Source organism: Mustela nivalis (genome assembly GCF_964662115.1).
Source record: "Mustela nivalis genome assembly, chromosome: 3".
Classification (NCBI taxonomy): domain Eukaryota; kingdom Metazoa; phylum Chordata; class Mammalia; order Carnivora; family Mustelidae; genus Mustela; species Mustela nivalis.
Window position 1 is genome coordinate 143,701,179 of NC_139022.1, and position 21,551 is coordinate 143,722,729.

A 21,551-nucleotide genomic window follows, 5' to 3' on the forward strand; every position below is an offset into this window, starting at 1 on the left:
TTCATCATGCAATTAACTATGAATTATTCTACAAATAAATAATAAATGATATTCTTGCTAATTTTGTATTTGTGACAAGAGGTGAAAATTTTAGGCTTAATACCTCAAATATTTGAGGTTTTGAAATTGAGCAGCAAGAATTCCTTATAATTTTTTTCCTTCTCATCAGAGTGCCTTCTTTAGGTTCATTAAATCCAGAGAAACTAGTTCTGAATTTATGGTCTTCTTTGTAATGCTTAAATTGTGTTCTCATTGGCAGAATTATTTTTCTTTTTACTTATATGCTTAAATATCAGGGTAATTTGTTCTGACCATTAATAACGGGAAAATGATGCATTTTTTCCCCTGGCACTTCTCAACCCCATAAGTACATGCATCTATTATTCTAACTGCACAGCAGCTTTTGTGTTTATGCTTTGCATCACAGATGACATACATAACAATACATGGTAACATGAAACTATGCGTCATAAGCTAAACTTTTCCTTTGTGAACACAGAATAGAACCGATGCACAACTGGCTGCTTTGCATGAGGAGAATTCCCACAGTGGGAGAAGAAGTGTTCCCTGGACCCTGCAGATGGTAAAGTTAACATTTGGTAAGGTTCTACTCATTAAAATATGAGACCTCCATCTAACAGGATGTTTGTTTTGTTTGACAAAGTTAAAGGACTTGAGGACAAGCAAACACTAGAAATGATTTGATCAAAATACCAAATAATTTTTTTAAATTCTGAAATTCCACATGATTCTTCTCCTCTTTCAGCTAAAATGGAAAGATTTTTTTCTGCCTATGAAAATATTGAAGGATTTATGATATGTATTAATAATTGAATTAATACCATGCAACTCATGGTTTAGTGGATTTTAAATGTAGTGAATTGGTAGTAGTATATTGTGTATCTTAGAACAATTTATTTTATCAACCAGCTCAAAATCTGAAGAATGCTTTTCAATTGAAATTTGGGGGGAATTTTTACCATTAACTCAAATTTATTCAAAAGGATTAATATTTCTATTTGAAAAAATATTTATTATCTATCAAATACTTGAAACAAAGCTTTCAGGAATATCAATAACATATAGAAAGGCATACAGATGACTAATTACTGCTTGCTACCCATAGATCTGTATGTATCTTAAATAAGCGTTCTTAAATTTAACCTCTAAAATGTTAACAAGAAGAATCTTATCCCATCTGGAAGCCAAGATTTTTTTTTTTTTTTTTAATTCACAACATAGCTATACTGAAAGAAAATGAAGCCCTTTAATAGGCTAATGTTAGTTTTAAACTCATATTTTCATACACTGGTGTATTCTTCCCCAATGCATTTGTTGCCATGGCAATGGAAACTTCAGTTTTCTTAATCCAATTCCATACTTATCTTCCATGTATGTGTGTGTGTGTTTCTTTTGATGTCTCCAATACAACAAATAATAAAACTCTGTGCAACTTTAGAAAATACGATGTTTCTAAAGATTTTTGTGAGACTAAATCACCCTAGTTGATATAGACTCCCTAAAATCTATGGACTTTCTCTACAAATCACAGTGGTTTTATTAAATCTCAAATTACATACAAACACACTAATTATATATCACAAGAGCATATGCATAAAACCACACCAAAAACATATCTTCAAAAACTGCTTCTGGCATAGGGAAAAAACATGATATTGGAATTCAGACAGAATTCAGTTCAAATCCCAGATTTGTCCGACACTTGCCTTCAATTTTGGATTTTACTTAAACTATCTCGGTCCCAATCTCATCCTTTCTAAAATGGAAACAATAATATTTATATCTTGAGTTTACTAAAAGAATTAAATAATAAAATAAATGTAAGCATTAAACTCTGTGCCTTCACATAGTAGGAGCTCGACAAAAGAGAACTGTTACTATTTTACATGCATAGAATGTGTTCTAAGCAACACGTAGCAATTATATTCAAAGAGTATCACATCTTCAGCAATTAGTATGCCAGCACTTATTGGGCAAATACATTTGATATTAACACGCGAAACATATTTGCAAGTTAGTAATTTTACTGTTTTATATTCATGCTGTTAAAAATAAATCCCGGACTTCAATTTTTTATTAAACTGCAGTTACCAGATTTATCAGTCAGTTTATCAAATTGAAAATTAAGAAAGAAAAAGAGAGTAAAAAAATCAGCCAATACCTTGAAGGGAAAAACCTCAAGGGTTGGTGTAATTAATTATATTAAAAATACTATTGCTTTGCCATGACTTTTATGTTTTCTGACCCCATGTTTTTTAGAATCTCCCTTTGCATATAAAGATGGAATCCTCAAGGCCATTATATGTAATGCCAGCAATTCATGACCAAATGTATGTTTAGGAGACCACAACTTTTCCCCAGAACTTTATTTTATAGTAGTAAAGTTGTCTTCATCATCCGCATAATCTGTACTCTACTAACTTTGGTAGTGGTTGTAAACCTAAAAAAAAGTAAAAACCACTAGGTTAAGATAAAGTGACAGCAATGATCGGGTGTTACATGAAATAATTTCACCACATTTGCATCATGCAGTGTCGTTACATTTGTGTTCTTCATATAAGTTGGAAAATGTTAATTGAAAAAAAAATAAGGCACAGCCTGCATTAATGTACCCAAATATTTCTTATAGTTTTGTAATTTCTTAGAATGTCACTTTAGAACAGGTAAATACAGTATCTAATTACTAACTGCTAAGCTTTATGTTTATAAAACATGATACTTATGATTTCCACTTGAACAGGCAAAGTGACCATCTATATGTAAAATCATGGTGTCTGAGTTAGAACAGAGTCACTAGTTCTGTAGAAAATCAACAAAAATCAAATAAATATATGAAAAAAATTGGGATCCTCCAAATAATACTATGATTATGGAACTCCCTTTCTTATTCTCTTGAATATTGATTAAAAACATATACTTTCTCTAAGAAAATCAAGTTTCCCTTTGAGCACAAAAAGACACTTTCCGTTACTCAAGGTCATTCTTAAAGTCTCAATAAAACACTGACATGGGCTGAAAATTTTCTTTCATTCTGTGGTCACACAACTTGCAAGATTTCCCCAAAGATGAGTATTTCATATCTGCTCTCTTATAAAGTGACTGGGAAAAGATAGGGGAAGAAAAGAATACTAATAAACAACATTCAAAAGACAGAAATTCATCTTATAAGATGTCAGTAGACTTCGAGAATTATTTAATAGTTTTACATTTTGAATCTACCACAAGGAAATGATTTTCTCTACTCCACTGTAACCCAGGCCTCAATCACGCATGTTGTGGCCAACAGGTCCATTCCATGATGATAAATTTCAGTGTGTTACCACTACTTCATTTAATAGTTAACAAATGAGCTCCTCTAGGAGGAATTTCATAAATGTCTCTTTTCCATATCATGCACAATATTTTCTTTCTTAAGAACAACTGACTGCTTTGTAATAATCTGTTTTGACAGTAGTTACTTAAAAATATTGTGTTAAATATTTTTAGTCATGAGAGAGTATGGACATATGGGTACAGTTGTGTGGGTCTTGTCTAATTATATGCATTATATGATTTACCATTGTTGGGGACCATCTTCCATTCATTTAATAATGCTTTTGCAAATTGGCAGATAGCATTTGGGCTAAAATACACACAGGATATTTGCAATGAAAAAGGAAAAAAAAAAAACTCTGCCTTTTCTCTCGTGTAGAGCAATTTGTCAAGTAATTAGCCAACCTAATTAAATTTTTGTAGCACTAATCAAACGAATATGCTAAAATTTTCTTTGCACAGCCAGTTTGCTGTCTGCTTGCATTTAACTTGATGGTTTGAAAGGGGCCCTACTCAGTCTGCCACTCCACTTAATAACCTAATTTGCATTTTATATTGGTAAATCAAATTAAGCACCAGTGGCTTTTAGTATGATTGACTGTGGTCAGGCCTGTTCAGATGGGACTTTTTCACAGAAAATTAGGCACATTTTAATATGACTGAGGCTGTGCTTTCTGTGTTCAGCAAACTGCATTCACTCAGCTAATTAAAAGTGCTTCCCCCCACTCCCCCCTATATGATAGATTTACCCAGCTGGTGTGTCCATTTTCTTTTGTACAATTTCTTGATGGAAGTTTTTATTCCTAAATATAATAAGATTGTCTAAGCAACACTTCAAATCAATTTGCATGAAACCTATAAACAATACTTTGTTAGGAAACAATTACTTTGAGAGGCGGATACATCTGTGTGTAAATACAGGTCCACGTGAGGGCTTGTAGGTTTTAGTTTACCTACTGAGCAGTCTCAAACTTAGACAATTTTCAGTGTTGGTGTATTATTAGTAACCAATGTGGATGTGTCATTCGTCACGCCATATTAACAAAGACTTTCTTCTTTTTTCTTGTTGCTGCTTTAAGAAAATAATTCACATTTTCAGGGAGAGAAAAGGTATAAATACAAACTTCAAAACCTTCTTCTTAATAAAAGCAAAACTGATTCCTTAGTTGTAGTTAACAATACATTTTATCCTTAAATGGGTATTATTTCCAGTCCACAAATGGGAAAAATGAGACAGAGAGATTAAATGACTTGTCCATGAATACAGGCAGATCTGAGATTTAATTCTAGCTTTCTTGACTTTCAGTCTGTGCTCTTTCCAATATTCCACAGTCCTTCTGCATGTATTTTAATACCAATTGCTTTGTTTTCTAAGTGACATTTACAACACCCCGTTAGAAAAGTGACAAATTCCTTTGGAGTAAAATAATTCTTTACATCTATTTCTCACTATACGTTTTTATTTGCACTAGTAGAATTGTCAAAAAGCTAGTTTTAAGATCTCTTTAGTAAACTTCACTTGATCTTGCTTTTAACAACAGCAACAATGAAACTTCGTTACATGCTAAGTATGTATTTGTCATAAGAGAACACTTAGAAACTTGAGAAATCCAATGGTCTAAACACCATTAACCCAAATCTTCAACAAGTGAGTAAAAATCTTCCTTCACACACTTGTGGAACAACAATCTCCAGTTTGAGACTTCTTTCTGGTCCTCTGGGCAGCCATCGGAAGTTTTGGAAAGGGATGGAAGAATATTCCTTAACACATTAAGTGTTAAGATTAGAGAACAAAACTATGCCTGGAAATCTAAGAAAAATGTGCTACATTGTCTTACCTAACCTTGGACTCTGACTTTTCCTTACAAGTTCGAAATAAGTACACTGACTAATACCATGGCTCCAACTATCTTAAAACTGATCATTAAGATAATTCTTTAATTAAAGAGACAATTAAGATTATGAAAGAGATGAAGTCAAATATGGCAATCACTAGAGACAGGCTTGGGTTTTCTATTTTAATTAAGGTAATGGGGTACATGTTCTGAAACCTCAGTTTAGTCCATTTTTTTAAAACATCATAATTCTGAAAGAAAACTCAAGAAATTATCTGGTGGCAGTGTTTAGCCTAAGGAAGGCCAAATTCAAACTGCTCAGTGGCTCACTTCTCCAGAGCTGTCACTTTGAAAATTTGTATCTAAATGCTCTATGCCCTTTGCCTCACCGCCAAAGCTGCTGTCACTGATTTTCTGGAGCAATAATTTGAGGACCCACTCTCTTTTCCCCCTCTGTGAACTACAGAGTTCTAACTGCTTTTTTTCCTTCATATGAATGCTGTATTTATTCCTTTTAGCATCTTATTTTTATGGATTACCAGTCCAACAACTGTTTAAAATGTTCAGACCAAAAGTGCATATAACACTCTACTTCCAAGCATGAAAAAATCATTGACATCATAATATTTTTTGTCAGAAACACATTAAGAGGTTATATCATTTATATTATAACAATCGAATGTCATTTTTTTCTCTAACTGGGACTGAACAATTTTGTGTTCTACTGCCAAAAACTTATGGATATGTACAAACATACTGAAGATTAACCAACTTTAGAGTAAGCAACCATCCACGTTTAAGGACTATTACACAGACTATTATTCTTTCTCTAGATTGTTGACATGACATTGCATTTTTCATGTAAAAAAATCACTCAATAGTCATATAAGTTTACTAATTCCTTTCATTTCTTCATCAAAGATTCCCACATATGTATAGTTATAGTTTTTATATCTTAGAATTATTGGAGTTTAAGCGAGATGAGATAACATAATTAAGGTAGATAATATCTACAATAAACAAAAGTTATTGTTTGAGAAGTTAGTTTGAGAAGTTAGTTTGAGAAAGTTAGTTTGAGAAGTATCCAATAGTCGAAGGAAAGTAACCATTCGACTAGATAATACTCTGATAAGAGAACATCATCTCAAAGGTTAACAAGAAAAACAAAGTCCATCATACATTTTACAAAGAGGAAAGTAAAATGCTTTTACTTTTACCATTAATTTCCGTTTTACAAATTCCCAGAGTCATTTTTTGTTCCTTTGTGTTCTAAACTATTAAAACTACTTAGTATCCTGGTATTCACTTACCATAAATCAGGCACTGTGTTCGATGTTTTGGCATGAATTACTTAAAGCTTACTTTCTACAGTTGTCATGTTTCACAGTATCCAAAGGCAGGGAATCCTGGGAAGTTTTAGCTCTCCAATAATATTACAATACACCAAATTTTAATTTAAAGATCCCATGAAATTCTAAGATTTTTCCTCATTTTTAATTTTGAAATAACATATTCATAGGGAGTAGCAAAGATAGTACAAGAGTCCTGTGTAACCTTCACACAGTTTTCCTGATTTCACCTTGATGTCTGAATCTTATATAACTATAGTACAATATCAAACCAGGAAATTGACACTGGAACAGTAAGTATGCATAGTTCTATGCCATTTCAGTGCATGCATAGATTCCTGTAACCACCACCACGATCAAAATACAGAACGTGTCATCACTGTGAAGATCTCCCTCAGGCTACCCCTTTGCAGTCACATAGCCAGGGTAATGTTGACTTCATAAAATAAATTTTCAAGTGTATTCTCAACTTTCATGTTCTGGGGGAAAAATGTGTAGAACTGATGTTGATTCTTCTTTAAATGTTCGCTAGTTTTCTCCAGGGAAACCATCTAGGTAGGCCTCGGGATTTCTTTTTCATGAGTGCGTAAATGATGAATTTAATTCCATTAATAGTTACAGGTTTATTCAAATATGAATCACCCATCTCATATTGTGTCAGTTGTGATAGTTTGTGCATAGTTTGAGGAATTGGCCCATATCATCTAACTTGTGAAATTTATGTGTGCAGTAATTCACAGTATCTTCTTATTATCTTTCTGATATCATATTGGTGATTGTTGTCTTTTCACTTTCCTTTATTTGTAGTGCTAGATGTGTTAGAGTTCTCCAAACAAACAGAACCAACAGGATGTGTAAATATAGAGAGTGTTTTGTTTGTCTGTGTAAGGAATTGATTTACACAATTGTGGGAGCTGGCAAGACCAGCTAGCAGGTTGGTGGCAAGTGTTGATGTTGCAGTTTTGACTCTGAAGGCAGAATTCCTTCTTCCCTGTGGAATCCCGGTTTTGTTGTTGTTGTTGTTGTTTTCTTAAGACCTTCAACTGATTGAACAAGAACCAACCACATTATGGAGAGAAACTGCTTTATTCAAAGTCTACTGATGTAAATGTTAATCATTTCTGAAAAATACCTTCAGACCAACATCTAGAGTAGATTTTTACTAAAAACAGGTAGTAGGACTTAGCCCAGTTGACATATAAAATTATCTCTCACACTAAATGTTGATCCATTTCATTGATCTTTTTAAGGAATTCATTGTATTTCAACAGTTTGATTTTCATTTGTTCAATTTTCACTTGGTTTCAATTCTTTGATTTATGCTTGTGTCTTTATTAATTGATTCCTTCTTGCTTTGAACATATTTTTGCTCTTATTTTTCTACTTTCCTGAGATGGGAGTTTAGGTATTTATTTGTGACTTTTCTCTTTTCTAATCTAAGCATTTCCTGCTATAGATTTCCCTTACAACTGCTTTAACTGTGTCCAAAAAATGGATATATATTGTATTTTCATTGTCATTAAGTTCAATATAAAATACATTGTATAATTCCCTTTTGATCTCCTCTTTGTCTCACAGATGATTTAGAAGTACATTATTTATTTTTCAAGTATTTGGAGATTTTCTTTTTATGCTTCTTTTTTAAATTTCTATTTTTATCCCACTGTGATTAGAGAACAAGCTTGTATAATTTCAATCCTTTTAAATTTGTTGAGGTTTGTTTTATGAATCAGCACATAGTCTATGTTGGTATATTTTCCATGGGTCTTTGAAGAGAGTGCATTCTGCTTTTTTTGGGTGGAATGTTCTGTAAATGGTGATTAGATTCCATCAATAGATGACGTGACTGAGTTCTTCTCTGCCTTGCAGATTTTCTGTCTGGTTGTACTACCAATTACTGAAAGAGGAATGCTGAAATCCCTAACAATGATTGTGAACTGGTCAGTTTCTTCTTTCCATTCCATCAGGTTTTGCTTCATATATTTTGCGGTTCTGCTGTTTGGTTCATACACATTTGGAAGGCTGCTGTTTTCTTGTTGGATTTACCCTTTAACATTACGTAAGGTTTGTCTCTGGCTCTGGTAATTTTCTTTGCTTTGAAGTTCACTTTACCTGATATTAGTAGAGCTGGTCCTGGTTTCTTTGATTAATGTTTACATTGTATTATCTTTTTTCCATCCTTTTACTTTCAATCTACCTATGCCATTATAGTTGAAGTGAGTTTCTTGTAGATAGCATGGAGTTGGGTAATATTTCCTTAGCTACTCCATCATTGTCTATCTTTAAATTTACACTGAATGAAATTATTAATATGTTAGGGCTTAAGTCTGCTATTTTATTTTTTGTTTTCTGTCTTTTCCTCTTTTAAACATTTCTGTGTTTTTCTTTTTGTTTGTTTTGTTTTTTGCCTTCCTATGGGATACTTGAAAAATCTGTTAGTATTTGATTTTGACTTATAATCATGTTTTTTTGTCTTTGTATAGCTTTGTTTGTGGCTGAGATACACACATACACAGTATGTATACCCTACCTACATTGAGAACCAGGTCTGACAACATTACAATTTTACTTCGACTATCTATTTTCAAAGTTCAAGAAGAGAAGGAAACTCAACAGGATTTATGCATATTTTCACTTTTATTTGCTCTTTCTTCCTTCCTAATATTCCAAAATTCCTCCTTGAATCATTTCATTTCTAATTAGTGAAGCTCCTTTATCCATTCTTTTAAGTTAAATTTAATTTGTTGGCTGTAGGTTTGTTTCATCTGAGATTATTTGATTTACCTTAACTCTTAAAGGAGATTTTCCTTGCATATAGAAGTCTGGGTTGACAGTTCTTTTCTTTCTGTTCATCAAAAATATTGTATCACTTCCTTTAGACCTCCTGGTTTCTGATGAGAAATCTTCTGTCATTCAAATTATTTTCCCCCTATAGCTAAGGGGTTGCTTTTCTCTCACTGCTTTCAAGACATTTTTTTATTTCACTAGTTTTCAGAAGTTTAATTATAACCTGTCTTAGCATGGATTATTTTCTATCCTGTTTGGTGTTTGCTTAGTTTCTTGGATCTATAGATTTTTGTTTATTCAAGTTTATTGGTTCTATCTTCTGTTCTTTCCATTCTGTGAATTAGCTCATGCATGGAACTTTTTACTGTGGTGATTATATTTCTTGGCTCTAAATTTTCCATTTAGTTTTTATATTTCCTATTTCTCTGTTGAAACTTTCTAATTTTTCATTCATTTCAAGTGTACTCTCAAATGTTTATTGGAATATTTTTATGATGGCTAATTTTAAATCTTTGTCAGATAAATTCATTCTTTTTCACCTGAGTGTAGACATTTGTTGTTCTCTTTTTTTCCTTTAGAGTAATTTGCTATTAAAATCTGACATTTGGGATATGTTATGAAAGTTCAAATCTTATTCAAATATTTTGCTTCAGTAGGTATCCTCTGACAATACTCTGATGGAGAAAGTGAGGAGTGCCAGTGGGTTATTGCTAAGTGGGTATGAAAGTCCAGGTTTGTTGCTCAGCCTCCATTGATGTTGGGGTGGAGCCTGCTAATTGTTGCTGGATAGGAAAAAGAATTCTGGCTCCCCGTGTGGCCTCCATGGACACCATGGAAGTATGACCTCATAACCTCCAGGTGCTGGTTAAAGTTCTCCACTAGGCCTCATCTAATACAAGCAGTGAGGCAGGAGTAAGGTTCATTTTTACCTTTGGCTCCCGGTCTAGGAACCCTATGTGGTCTCTGTTGGTACCTCATCCTATGTTCTTTTGGAAAGAAAGGGAAAGATCTGAACTAAAGAATTCTTCATATTTTCAGATGATAATTGCCAACTGTAAGCAAAAAAATATAATTAATTAATTAATTAATTAATTAAAAATGTTATCCTTTTGCTCTGTTGTTTATTCCCTGACCTTTCCACTCATTCTTTTAAGGTCCATTGCTCTTAACAGAGCTTTACAAATGTGAGCTACATGACTAATTGTGGAGTAGAAAAATGACATAGCTTGTAAGGAAATTGTAGGTAATAGCCAGCATATGGAGAATATACTTAGAAGGGCAGAGAGTCTTCCTTGATACTCTGCCACCCTCCCCTATCAGGAGTAAACAATTCCAGTAGTGGAATCATTTTTGTTAGCTATAATCCATCATTGGCAGTGCAGTCAATGTGCATTATAGAAATAAAATATCTTTTGCTTTTTTAAAACTTGGAACATTTATGTGAATATTTCAAAGTTTTAAAATTATGAGTTAGTTACATCAAGAGCTTACTATCTAACTAAAAAATAAGTAGACTTTATATATATTTTTAAAATATTTTATTTATTTGACAGAGAGAGAGCATGTGCACAGGCAGGGGGAGTAACAGGCAGAGAGAGAAGGCAAAGCGGGTTCCCGGCTAGATAGGGAGCCTAGACTTTAAAGTAGTACAATATAACAGGAGACTGTGAGTCAACAAGAGGCGGAGATGAACAAAGAAACAAACAAAGATAAGGTGGATAAGGCGGAAGTCAATCAAAGGAAACACAGAGCTGGGAAATATAAACATCATTATGTAATTTGGTACAGTGAGAATATCAGAGAAAAGGTAAATATCTATGATTCCATGAGGAATGAAATATAAAGGCCTTGTTTATGACATTTTATTTGCACAACAGAAACACCATCACTTTTGGTCTACATGAGATTCTTCTCCTGTTTTATGATTTTTTTTCTTCTTCATTAACAAAGCTCGTTCCCATTCTATACACATTCTATTTTTATTTGCTATATGTATTTGGTAATATCTGTATTATTGAATAATGTAATGCTGTTTTTTTTAAATATTTTATTTATTTATTTGACAGACAGAGATCACAAGTAGGCAGAGAAGCAGGCAGAGAGAGAGGAAGGGAAGCAGGCTCCCTGCTGAACAGAGAGCCCGACGTGGGGCTCGATCCCAGGACCTTGGAACCATGACCCGAGCCAAAGGCAGAGGTATCAACCCACTGAGCCACCCAGGCGCCCCTGTAATGCTGTTTTGTATATGTATATATTTTCATTTCATATGTGGTGAGAAGCTATAAATGTTCTATTTCTTTGGATTTTTCACCCAAAGTTTGAGGATCTATTCGTTTTACTGTACGTCTGGTTCATTGATTGTAACTCCATCATAATACCATATTCTCTATCTGCCTTCTTTTCATTTATCCATTTGCATAGTGTTAGACAACTAGTTTGCTTTTGTATTCTTGCCACCACACATACACAGACACACACACACACACACACACAAAGACAACAATAGGCTATGCAAAAATTTCTCTGTTAAATACCCAGTAGTAGAATCTTTGGATAATAAATTATATGCATACTCAATTTCATCAAAACATGCAAGATATGTCTCATGAAAAGTTATACCAGTTTACATTGTCATAGGCAATGACTTAAGGAATTGTCTTCTTACATCCTGACCAATATAGGTACTTCCTAAATTTCCATAATTAGATGCATGTAAATATCTAATTGCTATGTTAATTTACAACTACCTGAGTAGTTATAAGATTAATCATCTTTGCATATATTTGTGAGGCATTTGAATTTCTTCCCTCTTCTTTGACAATTTTTATACTCAGTTTATGTTTGTTTTTCTTATTGACTTGCATGCGTCATATTTTAGATATTAAATTTTTGTCATTCTTAGAATAACTGCTACAGTTCTAGAACAATATCAACCTGTACTCATATTCTCAAAAGCTGCCCTCTTTTGAATGAAAGGCCTTAACTGATGTGTTCAATCCCTCGTTTTTCTTCATGGCATGTCTTTTTGTGTTTTTTTGAAGATTTTATTTATTTATTTATTTGTTTATTTATTTGACAGAGAGAGAGCACAAGCAGAAATAGCAGCAGAGGGAGAGGAGGAAAGAGGCTCATGACCTGAGATCATGACCTGAACCAAAGGCAGACTCTTAACCATCTGACCACCCAGGCATCCCTATGGTATGTCTTTTCATTTAAAGAATCCTTTGCTACAAATTTCTAAGTCTTTCTCATTTTACTTTCTACATTTATGCTTTTAATTTACCTAAGTATGCTTTTTTATATGTTCAACAAATTTATCTTTCCTGCATAATGAGCTAGCTATCTCCAATTCATTGTATTTGATGTTTTCAATAAATATTTTAATGGAAAAGTAAAATACACAAATAGGCAATTGTGGAATATTTTAGAAACAAAGAGAAAACTAACATATAAGAGTGATATTTGTAAATAAAGAGGGAAATGTAGTTTATGATTCTTTTTTAGATTATTAGGTAGGTAATTTTTTTTTCTAAAAAACAAATTCTTGTCCCTTTTTTACTTACACCGTGACAGAAAAAAAAAAAAATCATTATATCTTATTTTGAAATGAAGAAAAAGTTTAGAAAACAAAAATTAGTTTTAAATGATAAAAATGACAAAAATATAAATGACAAAATATAAGGTGAACTTCAAATTTGGATGATTGAAGCAAAAGTTTTTGTTGTTGTTGTTGTTGTTTTTAAGTTCTATCTGCATATTTTGCATGCAAGAGATGAATTTGGGTTTTTATTTACTGAGATGATTACTTTGATTCTTTATTTTATTTTACTTATGTGGATCCAGACTCCAGGGAAGAGATTTTTATATAAGAGATTTTTATATATCTATTTGAGTAAATTCTCCAATACTTAAATTCATTAACTAAAGCTTAACATTCTACTTTGAGCTCAACTCCCTAAGCATATTTTAGCCTTGCTAATGGAGTTATTTACCTACACAGAACAAGCTTCAAAGTCAGAAAGTTCATAAGAATCAGAAACTTTAAATAATATAATCTAACTATATACATTATTAGAGAGGAAACTAGGATAATTCCATATGTAATCAGGTTTTTAAAAACATTTTATCTGAAAATATACAATAATGAGAAAAAGAGTATTTTGCTTCAATTATCTGAATAATTGGCTCTATTTTCCTCCTCACTTTGCTAATTTACACTTGGCCTAACACAACAGAATAAATTTATGATAATAGAATTTTGAGCAAGAAAGCAGGATTTAAGATATTTGAAGGAGTGTCATTAATTGAAATATTGTAGTCCCCAAAGAGCTAAATCTTTTCAGAGACTGAAAAGATTTTTTCTTTCATGGCATAAATACAAAAAAATTATTTTACTGCTTTGGGTAGGAGAAAATTCTTCAACTTCAAAGTAAGCTCAGTCTAATGCTTCATAGAGTCAACTGGAGTGTTGTCAATTAATTAATTAAATGTGTTTCCATCATGGGACATAGTGGAGAAATCATAATGTAAAAATTTCCCTGGGCACAAATAACTCACTTGTCTGAGTTTGGAGTTTACTTGGTGATTAATAATAATTAGACTGTACTGTGTGGTCCTAGCTTACAACTATGTTTTGTTGTTGTTTTATATTAACAGTTTCATAGTGAAAAAAAAATGAATAATTTCATTTTACCAGCTAGTGTTGTGGAACTATAATAATAATATTTGCTAAATGACTAATATATGAAAGCACAGTACTAATGGGAGAGGAAAAGAAAAGAAAAGGTCTCATTGCCCTCCACAGAATTTACAATCTAATGGTGGGTCCATATGGAAATAGTGGGAGGGAATGAGCAAAGGTGATGGAAAAGATAATTGCTAAAATTGTGTGTGGAATTAGCCAACGTGGGAGCTGTAAATTTGTGTTACATTTGTGTAACATTTGTGTTGCAGTGTAACTATCAAAAAAGCCACAGCTGGGTGGTGGATGTCAGGTGATGTAACCTTAGTTAGCCAATGAGAGTGCGAAAGTCCACTAAATAGGCCATTTTTAAATTTTGTTGCATCAGCAAAGTCCATGGTTAAATAAGTGCCCCTGCTTCTGAAAGAAAAAAAAAAAAAAAAAAAGACCAAACAACAACAATGACAACAAAAGGATTTAGTGTATAATTATCTGTGCTTTGGGCAAATGTTCTACCCAGTTCGAGTATTTCCAGCAGGAGGAAAACTCAACAGAGCTCAAAAATATAAGGCCTTAAGGAATGTCTACTACACAAAAAGTGTTTTTTTTGTTTTTTTTTTTTTTTTTAACTGACTCCTAGAAAAGAGGGTTGAGTTGCATCTTGGTCATTTAGTCCCTCTGACATTGTGAGCCTCAGACATGAACTGTGATTTCACTTGCAATCTCTCTAGACTTCAAATCCTGTCTTTCCTTACCAATGGAGAATATATTCTCATACTGAGCAATCTCTTCGAGTTACAAGTAAGTATTCCTCAGAATTGATAATTTCCACACTGGGAACTACCAAAATGCAGTCTACCCTAGTGATTCTAAATGAAAATAGGCTGCATTCCCATCCCTTGCCTTTAGAAACTGTTGTTAAAATAAGATTGATTGCATTGAAGTGACCTTGTCAAATTCATATCTGTGTCATAGGGAGGGAAAAAAATAAATCCAATAACTGTGGATTAAGGTACTTGTAAGTGGAAAATTTCTAAGAAAACTTGATCATAATGCTATACATTATACATGAGTCTAGCTATACTCACGATGTCTTTTTGATGTAATTTTTAATGATATCCACAAATGTTTATGACAGGGCTCTCTGACATTCCAAAACTACAGTATTTCTGCTGGTCTTTGCATTCCAGAACATTTCTTCTACTACATAGTAGGACATATTTACTATTTTCTAAAGCCATGTAAAACTAAAGACTCTCTGCTCACAATTGACTTCTTCTATTAATCCCCAGTAACAAACCATCTTCTTCAAGGTAAATCCTTTCCTGAAAGCAAAATATGCAAACTGGCAGCCCACAGTTCACATGTGATAATGCTGGCCAGCAAGCCCGGATGGCAACAATCTCTGGAGCTGAGTCACAGCTAATCCATTTATATGTAACACCTGCTCACTGGGTTTCTACCTTCCCCCCTATTTTGAATTAAATTTTGTCTCCTCTCCCCCCCCCAAAAAAAGAAAGATATGTTCAAGTCTTAACCGCCAGTACCTGTGAACATGACCTTATTTGCAAATAAAATATATGCAGATGTAACCAGGTTAAGATGAGGTCATACTAGATTAATATAGACCCTAATTCCAATGACTTGTGTCCTTATAAAAACAGAGAGATCTGAAGATGTAGAAACATGCAGAACAAAGAACGCCATATAACAATGGAGACAGAGATTGGAGTGATACAGCTATAAACCAAGGAACAGCAAGTGTGACTGGTCACCATCAGAAGTTAAGAAAAGGCAGAGTTCATTCTTCCTTAGAGCTTTCAGAGGAGGAACATGACCTGGGGTGGGAAGAGGAGGAGCAACCATCTTCAGTCCAAACCAGGAATGGACCTGAATGAAGGCTGGATTGCAATTTATGCAAGGCTCAGTTGACATCTGATTTTTCCTTGGATTTAGCATTCCTTCGAGGACCTAACTCTTGGTAAGACCTGAGTACTGTCTTCTCAGCACTGAATGGCTATGAAAAACTCCTGTGGTTTCAGAGACGTAACGATTATTTTTATTAAGTTTCTGACCCTATGAAGTTTCAAAATTTAACCAACTTCTTGAGAAATACATCAGTCATATACTTAAGACCTTTTATATACCTCCACCCCTTTTAAAATTTATTTCATCTGCACAAGAGTGTCTACAGCTGTTTTCTCCCTCCAGCTGGCTTCTTTGTCCCTCAAAGTGTCCCTTTTGTCTAAATAAAGCCTGGATTCTCACTCTTCTGTGCTTTAGAGAAGCTAGTAGCCTTCCCCTACTTGTCTTTCACCCCAAAAGTTAGGATCTTTTATCTGGACTGGTTTCTCATACCTCGTTACTTTTCTTTGTTCTCCTAGAAATTTTGTTTGGGTCCATTATTTCTGCTCTGAATTCATTTCTATGCCAACCTATTTGAGCCATTGTTTTGTTGTTTCTTATAAGAGGTATGGGTCATTTATGAGTATTTCCCCAAACCACAGCTTACATATAGAAAATTTATCTACTACCAAAAAAAGGTACAACCATTAAAATAAATTTGTAATGGGGGAAGGACAATATTCACACATCTGTTTTTTAGCATAGATACTAGAGTTCAAAGACAGATATCTTTGAATTTAAAGATCACTCAAAATATTGAATTTATTACTTGTTTTAACCTGACTTTCAGAAAGAATTTATATTTATCTGGTAAAGAATCATTAGTGTATTTTTCCCTGTTTCTGTCTGTCCTGTCTATATAGATTTGACTTTTAGAAATATACAGAGAAAACTTGGGAGACTGTACGTGGATTAAGGCAAATTCAACCTCTGTATCTTTTCATATGCATGTATGAGTCTATTACATGTATAGTAACGACATGCATAGTGATGACATGCGTAATAATGACTAAGTCTCAGGGACTTAGTGGTACCATTACTAAGTCTCAGCGACTGCACTAGGAAAGATGAAAGTGGTACCATCCCTGTCTTCTAGGTGCTCCCTATGTATTTGGAAGAAAAATCACATTAGTATATGTTTTCAAAGACAGATGATTTGGGAAATAAGAAGGAAAAGCACCAGATAGACTAAAGAGATGGCACAGGAAGGCTAAAGAATGGGGTCTTAGATGAGAAGATTGCTTAAACCAAGCCTAATGCATTAGTGGTTCTCCAGAGAAGGAGAACCAGTAGGATACATGATTGAAGGTAGATGATGGATGGATGGGTACGTAGGTAGAGAGATAGATATATAGATAGATAGACACATAGATAATATTATAATAAATAAATTTATTATAAGGAATTGACTCGGGTGATTATGGAAGTTGAGAAGTCTCAAGATCTATAGTCAACAAGCTGGAGACCCAGGAAAGCAGAAGGTATACTAGTTCTAGTCTGAGTCCAAAGGTCTGAGAAGACAGAGAGCTGATGGTGTAAGTTCCAGTCCAATGCAGGAGAAGACCTCTGTTCCAGCTTGAAGACAGCAAACAGAAAACTGACAGCCAGGCAAAGAAAGAGCATATCCTTCCTTAATCAGCCTTTTTGTCCATTAGAACTTTTGTCAATCTGTCCTTCAGTGAATTGGAAGAGACCCCCCTCCCCAGAAGAGGGTAGGCAGTTTGCTTTACTCAGCCTACTAATTCAAATGTTAATCTCATCCAGAAACACCCTCACAGACACACCCAGAATAATTTTTAACCAAATATGTGATACCACATGGCCCAGTCCAGTTGACACATAAAAATTAGCCAATACTTCAGGTTTCTCCCAAGATCTCATTTCCTGCAGTGCTTTTACAAACTATGTGGAGATTAAATCAATATAAACTGATACTAAAGACAATTTAATATGTTCCTGATTTTTCTATGTTAATCATTTCTGTAACAATAGAAATTTCACAACAAACCTTTATTCATTCTATAGTCACATTATACATACTAGAAGTAAGAAAAATTCAAGAAAAATAAGTACTCATTATATAGAAAGTTGTTTTACTCCTCCTTTAAAGGAAAAATGTGTTATCTAGTGAAAAACAACCATAGGTATATTTTACCTGTATGTTAACTATTATTTTTACTCATCTACTACAAGCTCATAGAAATTGACTGTTTTGATAAACACTTGGTAATTAAGTCAAATATTATTAAAAATTTAGTATAGCAATTGATAAATATTAATTTACATGTGTTAATATCCTTTATGATAATTAGAAATATATACAAAATGCCATTAAAATTATTCATCTTTGTCCTAAATTATATGTTTGCTCCACAGAAATTTTATTTTCTCTGACCAAAAAAAAAAAAATTTACGAACCATCAGTTGTAATCTGTACTGTCATCATGAGACACTTCCATGAGTAGGATATTAATAGGAGTTCTACAGAGGAGCAGTCACCAAGTCAAATAGTAATGTGCATGTACTATTTGTATGATTTTTTTGAAAGCTTTATTAATAATGAAAATAACTCATAGACTGTGAGTTAAAATATACGGAAGTTATAATATGAGTTAAAATATACGGAAATAACATGACGATGTAGCAGATAATAACCCAGAAACACTAAGTAATTCAACCCTCATAATAAATGGTCTCTCATCATTTAAGACATGTTTCTATGCACCTGTTAAGAATGTCAAAATGTGGGGCGCCTGGGTGGCTCAGTGGTTTAAGCCTCTGCCTTCAGCTCAGGTCATGATCTCAGGATCTCAGGTCATGATCTCAGGATCGAGCCCCACATCGGGCTCTCTGCTCAGCGGAGCAGAAGCAGGAGAGCCTGCTTCCCCCCCCTCTCTCTGCCTGCCTCTCTGCCTACTTGTGATCTCTCTCTATCAAATAAATAAATAAAAATCTTTAAAAAAAAAAAAAGAATGTCAAAATGTTAAGTGTGTAAGTTGTAAAGACATATTTGTCAGTTGGGTATTTAGAGTGTTTCTTACCAATATATTACAATTGCAGAAAAACTAAATTGAAAAATTACTCCTCTGCTTGGTGACGTCCAAGTGCAAGAATGTTACATTTTCATTTACACATTGACTATAACCATTATATCATAAAGGAAATGATTCATGGAAAGGAAAATGATGACCACACCTTAAATCAAGAACAAAATTCTTCAATGACGCCAAGCCAAGGCCTCTTACTGTTCTCTTCTCTCCCTACCACCACATTTTTTTAAGGCCCATATATTTTTTTCATCTGTTGAGAGGTCCTCCTACTAGTATTTGAACCTACTAGAGAGCCATAAGTGGATTTTTAGTAGTGCTAATTTCTGCCTCTGGTTTTCCCTTCAGGTTCAGTGCAACCATTTCAGTTGAAATCACCCCTTCCTGGATTCCAGGTGTATCTAATAAAAGTACCCATGTAAACCAGCTTCTCCTGTATCCCGGCAGAAAGGTCATCCCTATTCTCATGGTGGAGCAGTCACTTTACCAAAGAAAGCATCTCACCAAAAAAGAGACCACTCCTGGATACCTCCTCCGTATGAGAAAAAAGCAGGTAATCTAAGTTATGTCCTACCTCAAATCTAGGTCTAGCTCTACAGATCAGATGAACAGGTCACTGTGTACTATTGAATACAACAGGAGATCCAACAGGGAAAATTCATCAAATATAAAACAGTGCTTTTCCTTAATGAATTACATTCTACTTAGGAACATAAAATTACAAGCTTTTAAAAATGTAAGAGGACTTGAATAGTGATTATGCTTAATAAAAGATGGGGTATAATAAGTGACTCTTAATCTCACAAAACCAACTGAGGGTTGTTGTGGGGAGGGGGGTTGGGAGAAGGGGGTGGGATTATGGACATTGGGGAGGGTATGTACTTTGGTGAGTGCTGTGAAGTGTGTAAACCTGGTGATTCACAGACCTGTACCCCTGGGGATAAAAATATATGTTTATAAAAAATAAAAAATTAAAAAAAAAGATGGGGTATATAATAAAAATGACAAACAATTAAATGAATTCTATAAAAACAATCACAGCAAAGCAGCTTCCTCTTAGGGCAGTCAGAGAAAGAATAACTACAAATGCTTGATAAGGGAGGGAATTTTTTTTTTTTAACAATTTATTTTTTTTACTCTAGAGAGAGTAAGAGTGCAGCAGGGAGTTGGCGGAGGCAGGGCAAAGGGAGAGGGAGAGAGAATCCTAATTAAGCTCTGTCCTGAGCACAGAGTCTGAGGTGGGGCTCAATCTCATGACCCCAAGATCACTACCTGAGCCGAAGCCAAGAATGAAAAGTTAAACTGACTGTGCCGTGCAGGGGCCCCGAGGAGGTGACTCGTGAAAAATTAAGTAAAAGGGCAATTTGGTAGTAATAGAGTGGGCTGTATAAATATGCCCAGAGAAGAGTTCATGGCATTTTCTGGGAAACAAAACGTTTAGTTATAGGAGCAGATGTTCTGGAATGTTAGAAAGCAGGAATGAGTGTTTAAAAGCCAGGACAAGAATGGAATTAATGTTACTGAAGATTTATCAGCACTGGAGAGGTATGATTTTTAGATTTTTGTCTCCCGGTGATTGCTTTACATGCATGGAGAATTTGTGAATGAAGAAGATGGACCATAGCAGGGATCTGCAAACTCAGGCCCGTGGCTAAATCCAACCCGCAGCTGGTTTTGTAAATAAAATTTATTGGAACCCAACCACACTCATCCCTTCATGTATTGTTTTGAGTGCTTTTGCCACAGGTAGAATAGAATACCTGTGACAGAGACCCTGTGGCCCAAAGGCCTGAAATACTTCCTTTTCCATCAGAGAAAGTTTTCCAAGCCCTAAGGTAAAGAGAAGAAAACCGGTCTGGATGTAGATTGCTGACTAGATGGACGGATGAATGAATGACCATATAAAATGGATGCTATGATGATATGATATGATATAGTGTAAAAGCAGAGTTTCTGAGGGAAACTGTGAATCTGAGTCCAATTAAATTGAAGTTTATAGATAAGAAAGTAACACTAGCAAAATCAGATCTTATATTTATTAAGCATTGCCCAGTGCAAGTCTGGGTCCTTGTGAAAATACATATAATAAATGGAATATAGTTCTTTCCTTGGAGAAACTTCATTTCTAATAAGAAACACGTCTTGGTTTAATTAAAAAGAATGGCTTATAACAAAATATAATAAAATTCTAAATATTTGGTACAAACACTAAGTGCTTTGGAACTTCTAAAAAAAATATGTAGCTAAGGCTTTGGTCACCAAAGGAAAACAAAAATAGGAAGCTGGGAAAACAAAGTGCTTAAAAATACTTCAGGCTCTGCTCCAATGTGAGTATCATGTGCTGTGTTACCTAAAATGCTTGCTTGGACCAATTAGAATCATGTAAATTGCTTTTAAGCAAAGTAACCAAGTCTAAATAACTTATGAAAACTGCTCCAGGTGGAATATTTTGTTTCTTAAGTTCATATCATCAACATTTCTTAGTCTTTTATGTGTTTTCCTGGCAGGTCCACAGGGGAACATGGCTTCTAGATACAGTAGTTTGCAAGCCCAGATTGTTTAGTGCTATGCTTAATGCTTATTTTAAGAAGTCCAGTTTCTTCCTGTTCTGGTT

The 21,551-nt window shown here is 34.0% G+C and overlaps 1 long non-coding RNA gene across 1 annotated transcript; it reads left to right on the forward strand.

The window, feature by feature from the left end:
• Window positions 1-509: 509 nt before the first annotated feature.
• On the forward strand, window positions 510-19,484 carry LOC309861873. Its single transcript, XR_014310263.1, has 4 exons — window positions 510-599; window positions 12,384-12,502; window positions 15,650-15,966; window positions 19,286-19,484. It is a non-coding gene; the product is annotated as an uncharacterized lncRNA (long non-coding RNA).
• The last annotated feature ends 2,067 nt before the right edge of the window (window positions 19,485-21,551 follow it).